The 9,286-nt window shown below is 42.2% G+C and overlaps 1 pseudogene across 1 annotated transcript; it reads right to left on the bottom strand.

The window, feature by feature from the left end:
• Positions 1-7,226: 7,226 nt before the first annotated feature.
• LOC102756669 lies at positions 7,227-7,603 on the bottom strand (annotated as a pseudogene). Its single transcript, XR_001513579.1, has one exon. The product of XR_001513579.1 is annotated as a dolichol phosphate-mannose biosynthesis regulatory protein pseudogene (transcript).
• Between the last annotated feature and the right edge of the window lie 1,683 nt (positions 7,604-9,286).

The raw sequence follows: 9,286 nt of genomic DNA, 5'->3' as shown, positions 1-9,286 counted from the left end.
TGCTGTTAGGAAAGAGTATTGGATGCTAAGTAGCCAAAATAAATAAATAAGTAAATAAATAAAATAAATAAATGAATAAAAAAACAACTGTCAACTTCAACCTTTCTAACTCTTGTTGGGAAGCACAAGAGACTTGGTTGGAAAATTTGTAAGCAGGACATTCTGGTAAAAGGGAAATGTGTGGAAGGCCGACTTCCCTGTTTGTCAGAATTCCAACTTAAGAGAGACTTAGGGGAGTGTCGAAGGCGGTGCCCCTAATTATCCCTTGATCTTTCTAAACATGCCTGTGCATATGCAGATCCCGGGGTGTTTGCTGGAATCCCTATGCTTAATCTTTGGATGCCCTTGCCTAGAAGACAATGTAAACACGTGTGTCCTCCCAAGATTACTCACCCTACTGATTGTATCTAAAGATAAAAATTCCAGTAAAAGCCTAATGAGGCAGGCAACTGAGGCTGCCTGGCTTCCTCAGCTGGGCCGTCCCTTAGCCTTCTCTTTCACAGTGAAACTGTGTCTGAGTAACCTGTTCATCCATCATTCAGGGGCTGCTGGTTAGCCCCAGCAAACTGTTTTCTCATCTGCAAAATGGGGATAAAAATGGCTTTTTAGACTATTATATGGATCACTAGAGGCCCAATGCACAGATTCGTGCACATTGAAAGGAAATTAATTAGAAGAAATATTTTAATATCGCTATTCGCCCTTTCTCTATAATAGAAGTGTCTACCAAATTCACGATTGACAATGACAGATCAAAACACAGCATGCAATTGGCGCCAGTGAGAGCTTTATATGTATCGTGCATGCATGGGTCAACTATAGATATGGAATAAACTTGCTTAATTAGACCTGCTTTCTGATTTAGCTAAACTTTTTCCAGCCCAGTGAAGCACCCCAACTTCTCTTTCAGGTAATTGTCAGCAATACAGCAGTAAATATCAACATGAAGCAGATTATTATTGTAAATCATGCAGGGAGAACAAAGGGTAAAATATTTAATTGCAGCAGTGTTTGGCTATATTCTGCACAGTGAGAAAACCTGAAGTCATTTTCAAGGCCCACCATTTCTGACTTCTTTTCAGTCAGGTCAAATTTTTAAACTTTCTAAATCTTCATTTTCCAGCTAATGAAAAGAAAATAGGATTCTACCAAGTCTCCTATCTACCTACTCCAGGACTTCTGTGACGATCAAATGAGGTGAGGCACAGGAAAATGCTTCACAGACATTTGGTTAACGTGTAAATGTTTCCACCTGGCTATAAAGCAAATCTTATTCCTGGGCGAAGAAACTCCAAGGAGGCTAATTGCTAGGGAAAGGACGCCAGGTGTTGCTATATGACGTCATTATCCAGGCACCCACAGCCACCATTTCTGGGCTGGGCTGGCTGTGGACTACATTTTGCACCATGGGGTCTTGGCAGCATTGGCTGCAATTTGGTGATGGTGGTGGGGCCTGTGGCCCACTTGAGGGAAGCCAAGTGTTGGTTTGTCGGCACCAGATCTGTGGTGCTGGCCAGTGTGTGTCACGGCAGCTCCTGCATTGAGCATCTGCCCCTGGTGGTCAGTGCGCATCATAGTAAATGGTTAGAGGGACACTTAGCATATTAGCCTTTTATATCTATACTAATAAAAGGGTAATATGCTAATTAGATGGGAGATGTTTTGGGAGACCTTCTGGACATCCTTCCAGACAAAGCCATGGTGGCGAGGCCAAGGCAGAGGTGGTTAGGGGTGATCAGGCTGGCAGGGGAGGGCAGTTGGGGGCGATCAAACCAGTGTGGGGGGAAGTTGGGGGAGATCAGGCTGGCAGGGGGGACAGTTGGGGGAGATCAGGCCAGCAGGTGGGGGCAGTTGTGTGCGAACAGGCTGGTGGGAGAGCAGTTGGGGGCAAGCAGGCCAGCAAGGGGGGCAGTTGTGGTTAAGCAGGCTGGCAGGGTCAGGGGGGCTGTTGGGGATGATCAGGCCAGAGGGGGAGGGGCAGTTAGGTGTGATCAGGCCAGCAGGCAGTGTGGTTAGGGGCAATCAGGCAGGCAGGCAGGTGAGTGATTAGGAGCCAGCAATCCTGCATTGTAAGATGTCCTAAACTGGCAGTCGGACATCCCCCGAGGGGTCCTAGATTGTAGAGGGTGCAGGCTGGGCTGAGGGACACCCCCGCCTCTTCCCCCTTCCCCCGTGCACGAATTTCATGCACTGGGCCACTAGTATATAGATAAGAGATAGTCTTTATTCTTGGCACAGATAAAATACTCAATAGATAATGTTTATTGTTGTGTCTAAGAGTAAGTGTTTAAATTCTGAAGTCAAACTACCAGGGTTCAAATTTCAGCTACTTGTTAACTCTTCATCTTCTGCAAGTTATTTAACTTCTCTGAGTAGGATGTCTTCATATATATGCCACCGTGTAGTTGCCCAGGGCCTAACACTTGGTTTAATGCCCTGCTGCACCCAGCAGGAAGAGGGGAGAAAGCCAGTGGCAGTAGCAGGCACTTCTTTTGGCCGGGAGGAACAGAGAACTGCAGGGGGAAGCCAAGCAGGGCAATCTGTGAGCTGTGAGCTGCCATCAGTAAGAGAGGATAGTGTCTGAGTCATGTGCTTGGCAAGCAGCCCGTGGTGAGTGGTGAGTAGACAGCTGCAAGTTTTGTGGAGCTAGAGCGAATGGGGTCTGAGTCCCATGGGAGCAGCGAGAGCAAACAGTGACTGAGTCAGCAGATGCCTGCCCAGCAGAGCATGGGGTGCTGCTGTGCGGCTCCCCACCGCTATGTCTGGCAGTGGTATTTCAGACACAAAAGGAAATTACAGAGCCTGCTGCTGCTTAGACTCCCAAAACTTGCCTCCTGTTGCCCTTCGAGTTGGCTCCAGGAGCATATTATCTGCAAACCAAGAGCTGTTGTGGTAGAATCACTGTTTCCCTCTGTGACTGAACCATGGAGATCAGGGGTCACCATTATGATTAGGGCAAAACAAACCCTACTCCTAAGCAATGCCATGGTACTGTCCTACAAAAGCCAGAGGCTCAAATCTGGGAGGACACAGGTAAAAATCTTGCAATTCAGTGCCATCTCCTGGAATAGTAGAAAGGCTTCCTTAGAGATAAATGTGAAAACAAAGGAGGGCAGCAAATACCACGCGGAACCACAGTCATGATGGTGACCAGGAAGAAAATGAAAACTCCTCAGAAAGTAGGCTGAACACATGAAGTATGTGATATAAATGACAGAGATTTTAAGATTGCATCCTGAAAATACCCAAAGAGATGTGAGAAAATACTGACAGGCAATTCAGTGCACTCAGAAAACTATTCAATGAACAAAATCAGTATTTCTCTGAGGAAATGGAAACTTTAAAAACAAATCTATCAGAATTCCTGGAAATGAAGCATGCAATTAAGATTAAGAGTGAACTGTTGAGCATAGAAAACAGAACCAACCAGTCAGAGTAAAGAACTAGTGATATTGAAGATAGGAATCAGGAAATGATGCAGAAATACCTTAAACAATAAAAGAAATTTTTTAAAAAAATGATGCCGACGGAAGAAGAGAGAGACCTGAGAATAAAGAAAAATGAAAGAGCTCTATGAGACCTCTCTGACTGCATCAGACGAAGTCGCATTAGAATCATAGGCATTGTGGAGGAGGGAGAGAGGGAGCATGGAATAGAGAGTCTCTTAAAACAGTGGATGGGAACTCCCCAAATATATGGAAAGAACTAGATTCTCAAATCCAAGAAGCAAACAGAACATAGTTACTTCAATTCAAAGAGGCCTTCTCCAAGGCACTTGGTAATGAAGCTGTCAAAAATTAATGACAAAGAAAAAAATTTCAAAGCAGTCAGGGAAAAGAAGGAAGTGACCTACAAAGGAAACCCCATCAGAATTTCATCTGACTTCTCAGCAGAAAATCTACAAGCCAGGAGAGAGTACAATCAAATATTCAAATATCTGAAAGAGAGCAATTATCATCCATAAATAATATATCCAGCAAAATTATCCTTTAAATATGAAGAAGAAATAAGGACCTTCCCAGAAAATGCAGAAACTGAGGGATTTATTACCAAAAAACCTCCACTGCAGGACATACTCAAGGGAGTTATTCTACCTGAAACAAAGAACATAAAGTTACAACACTAGGAGTAACATCACCAAAAACTTACAGCGTACACAGGGATAATTTGTGACAATAAAAACATACAAGGAGAAGGGGGAAAGGTCTGAACTGGCAAAGGAAAATGAAGATCAGATGCACTCAAAAGGGAAAAAAACACTATGGTACATATGCCACGTCATTTTTTATAACCCTAATGGCAACCACACACACAAATCCCCAAAACAGGACATGTGGCTTGAAAAAGAGAAAACAGTGGAAAGACCTGTCGGATACCACCAAACAACAACAGCAGACAGAAGTATAAAGGAAAAGAACCAACGGAGGCACAGAGCTACCAGAAAACAAAAGATAAAAATGGCTGTAGGAAATCCTCAGACATCAAGAAGGGTCTGAATTGAGTAAAGAGGCACAGATTAGCAGAAGGGATCAAAAAACAAAACCCAATCATATGCTGCCTACAAGAGACACATCTAAACAGCAAAGACAAAGGTAGATTCAAAGTAAAAAAGTGAAAAATGATTCTCCAAGCAAATAACATCCACAAAAAAACAGGTGTAGCTATACTTACATCTGAAAAAATAGATTTCAAGATAACAAGAGACAAAGATGGATACTTTATAATGATATGAAGGGAGCATTACATCAAGAAAACGTAACACTTCTTACTATATATGCACCCAACTAGGGAGCACCAAAATATATTAAACAGCTACTCACAGAACTAAAGGGAGAAACACATCAAAACACAATCATAGTTGGAGACCTTAATACTCCATTGACAGCTCTAGACAGATCAACCAAACAGAAAATCAATAATGAAATATCAGCCTTAAATGAAATACTAGACCAAATGAACATAATGGACATTTACAGAACATTTCATCTGAGAACACCACATTATACATGCTTGTCCAGCACACATGGGACATTCTCAAGGATAGACTATATGTTGGGTCACAGAACTAGTATCAACAAATACAAGAAGATTGGAATTATACCAAGCATATTTTCTGACCACAATGCCTTGAAATTAGAAATCAACTGCAAAAAGGAAGTAAAGAAACCCACAAATATGTGGATATTAAACAACATACTACTAAAAAATGGCTGGTGAAAGAAAAAATAAAAGATAAGATCAAAAGATATATAGAGACAAATGAGAATGATAACACAACATATCAAAACCTCTAGGATGCAGCAAAAGCAGTAATAAGAGGGAAATTTATATCATTTCAGGAGTATGCAGCGAAACAAGAGAAATCCCAAGTAAACAACCTAACATTGCATCTTAAAGCACTAGAAAAGAAGAACAAAAGCAACTCAAAGTCAGCAGAAGAAAGGAAATAATAAAAATTAGAGCAGAATTAAATGAAATAGAGAACAAAAAATCAATAAAACAAAGAGTTGATTCTTGGAAAAAATTAATAAAATTGAGAACCCCCTGGCTAAACTCACTAAGGGAAAAGACCCATATAAACAAAATCAGAAATGAGAGAGAAGTCACGACAGACATCACAGATATATAAAGGATCATACTAGAATATTATGAAAGACTATACGCCACCAAATTAAATAACTTAGAAGAAATGGATACATTCCTCGAAATATATAACCTTCCTAAACTAAATCATGAAGAGTTGAAAAATCTAAATAGAATGATCAGCAGTGAGGACATGGAAACAACTATAAAAAATCTCACGAGAAGAAAAAAAAAAGCCCAGGACCAGATAGCTTCACCAGTGAATTCTACCAAACATTCAAAGAAGAATTAAAACCTATACGTTTCAAACTCTTGCAAAAAATTGAAGAAGAGGCAATACTTCCTAACACATTCTACAAGGCCAATATAACCCTGGTACCAAAACCTGGCAAAGATAACACAAAAAACTAAAACTACAGACCAATATCTCTGATAAACACAGATGCAAAAATCCAAAACAAAATACTAGTAAATCGAATACAACAGTACATCTAAAAAATAATACATCGTGATCAAGCGGATTCATTCCAGGAGCACAAGGATGGTTCAACATTTGCAAATCAGCATAATGCACCACATTAACAAAAGAAAGGATAAAAACAATATGGTCTTATCAATAGGTGCAGAAAAAGCATTTGATAAGATACAACATCCATTTATGATTAAAACACCCAATAATATAGGAATAGAAGGAAAGTACCTCAACACAGTAAAGGCCATATATGATAAACCCTCTGCTATCATACTTAATCGTGGAAAACTGAAAGCTTTTTCCCTAAGATCAGGAACAAGACAAGGATGTCCACTCTCACCATTTATTCAACATAGTGCTAGAAGTCTTAGCCAGAGCAATAAAGCAAGAGAAAGAAACAAAATGCAACTAAGTAGGGAAAAAAGAAGTCAAACTGTCACTTTTTGTGGATGACCTGATTTTATATATAGAAAACCCTAAAGACTCTTCCAAAAAACTATTAGAAACAATGAACAGGTACAGTCAAGTAGCAGGATACAAAATCAATGTGCAAAAATCCATTGCCTTCCTGTATACTAATAACAAAACTTCAGAAAGAGAAATGGAAAAAATAATTCCTTTTGCAATAGCAACCAAAAGAATAAAATACCTAGGAATAAACTTAACAAAGAATGTGAAAGACCTATAAACTGAAAATTACAAAGCATTATTAAAAGAGATTGAAAAAGACACAACAAAATGGAAACATATCCTGTGCTGATGGATTGGAAGAATCAACATAGTTAGAATAGCCATATTACCCAAAGGCAATGTACAGATTTAATGCAATCCCCATCAAAATCCCAATGTTATTTTTAAAAAGAAATAGGACAACAAATCATCAGATTTGTATGGAACCACGAAATACCCCGAATAGTCAAAGTAATCCTGAGAAGAAAAAAGAATGAAGTTGGAGGTATCACGCTATCTGACTTCAAATTATAACAGAGCTACAATAATCAAAACAGCATGGCACTGGCAGAAGAACAGACACACAGATCAATGGAACAGAATAGAGAGCCCAGCTATAAAATCACATGTATATGGACAGATAATTTTTGACAAAAGAGCCAGAAATGCACATTGGAGTAAAGACAGTCTCTTCAATAACTGGTGCTGGGAAAACTGGAGTGTCTGCAGGACAGCCGTGCTTGAGCGGCTGCAGTGCCTGCACAGGTCCTGTGGGCCCCCGCCCTTGGCGTGCACTGGAGGGGAGGCAGCTGCATCCCCGCTGGGCCCTCACCGGGCCTTTTTGGTCACCTTCTGGTTTTTCAGCATCACATAGGTGATGAACAGTCCCACAAACAGGAGCACCAGGAGGCCAGCAGCTAGTGGGGTGGCAACAGCATAAGTTCGGGGCAGGGAACACTTGTTGATGACATGTTGGCTGTCAGTGAATGGCACGAGAATCACCCAGGCAGTATAGTAGGTGAAGATGATGAGGCACACGATGATGAGGCTGAGACCCACCACCTGGTCTGTCCCCGTGGCCATTGCCCCACGCTCTGCTTCAGAACCAAAAATACACCTCTCTTAAGAAGACATATGAACAGCCAATAGATATATGAAAAGATGCTCAACCTCACTGGCAATTAGGGAAATGCAGACCAAAACAATGAGACACCACCTTACACCTGTTAGAGTGGCCATTATCAACAAGACAAGCAATAACAGTGTTGGAGAGGTTGTGAGAAAAAGGGAACCCTCATTCACTGCTGGTGGGAATGCAGATTGGTACAACCACTATGGAAAGGGGTCTGGCGGTTCCTCAAAAAATTAAGAACAGAGCTACCATACGACCCAGCAATTCCACTCCTGGGTATATACAGGAAAAACTCAAAATCATGTATTTGGAAATATATATGCATCCCTATGTTCATCGCAGCTTTATTCATGGTGGATGAGACATGGAAGCAACCTAAGTGTCCCACGATAGAGGGCTGGATAAAGAAAATGTGGGTCACTGACTGGTTTAGCTTAGTGGATAGAGCATCGGCCTGCAGACTGAAGGGTCCCAGGTTTGATTCTGGTCAAGGGCATGTACCTTAGTTGTGGGCACATCCCCAGTAGGGGGCATGCAGGAGGTACCTGATTGATGTTTCTCTCTCATTGATGTTCCTAACTATCCCTCTCCCTTCCTCTCTGTGATAATAATAATCCTATCTAATAAAAGAGTAATATGCAAATTAACTGTCACTCTATGACAAAGATGGTGGCACCCATAGCAGCCAGAGCAGGATGCTGGCGGCATCACCCCGGCAATGTGGGTCCAGCAGCCAAGTGCGGCCCGCAGACAGCACCCAGCAGGGCCTGCTTGCCCATCGCCGTGGTGTGGAGCAGGCAGGCCCCACAGGGAGCAGAGAACCACAGGGATAGGGCCTAAGCCGTCAGAAGGACATCCCCTGAGGGATCCTGGATTGGAGAGGGTGCAGGTCAGGCTGAGGGACACCACGCCCCCTTACCCCATGCACGAATTTCATGCACCAGGCTTCTAGTGTGGGATATAAAACTGAAACTCATGAACACAAACAGCAGTATGGTGGTTGCCAGAGGGAAGGGGCTAGGGGGAGAAGGGATCCTAATATATGTTGACAAGAGGAGATTTGACTTTGGGTGGTGGGCACACGGTGCAATATACAGACCTTGTAACAAAAACCCACACCTGAAACCTACATGTTCATGTTGCCCAATGTCACCCCAACAAATTTAATAACAAAACAACAACAACAACCCACAACAGAAATCTATTCCCTTACCGTGTGGAGTCCAGAAATCCAAACTGAAATCAAGGTGTTGGCAGCTCTGGGCTCCTCGGAGGCTAAGGGGTCCAGTCCTTGCCTCTCCAGCTGCTGGGAACTGCTGGCCCCATTCCCCCAATCTCGGCTTCTGTGGTCACGTTACTTTCTCCTCCTCTGTGTCAATCCTCTCTGTCTGCCTCTTATATGGACACATGTGATTGCAACTAGAGTCTCATCCAGAGCAGTCTCTGCATGACAAGACCCTTAATTTAATCACAGTTGCGGATTAATTTTTGCCAAACAAGGTAACAAGTTTTGGGGACTAGGATGTGAACTTATTTGGGGGCCATTATTCAGTCTGCCACACTCCTCATTCCTTACGTGGGAAATGTGTATAGGAACTTCCATCCAAAGAGGACAGAACGAAAAGGGGTGGGGGAAAGAGAAACTTTTC

The sequence above is a fragment of the Myotis davidii genome, unplaced genomic scaffold, assembly GCF_000327345.1.
Source record: "Myotis davidii unplaced genomic scaffold, ASM32734v1 scaffold1438, whole genome shotgun sequence".
NCBI classification, from domain to species: Eukaryota; Metazoa; Chordata; class Mammalia; order Chiroptera; family Vespertilionidae; genus Myotis; species Myotis davidii.
This window is presented reverse-complemented; position numbering and strand designations above follow the sequence as displayed.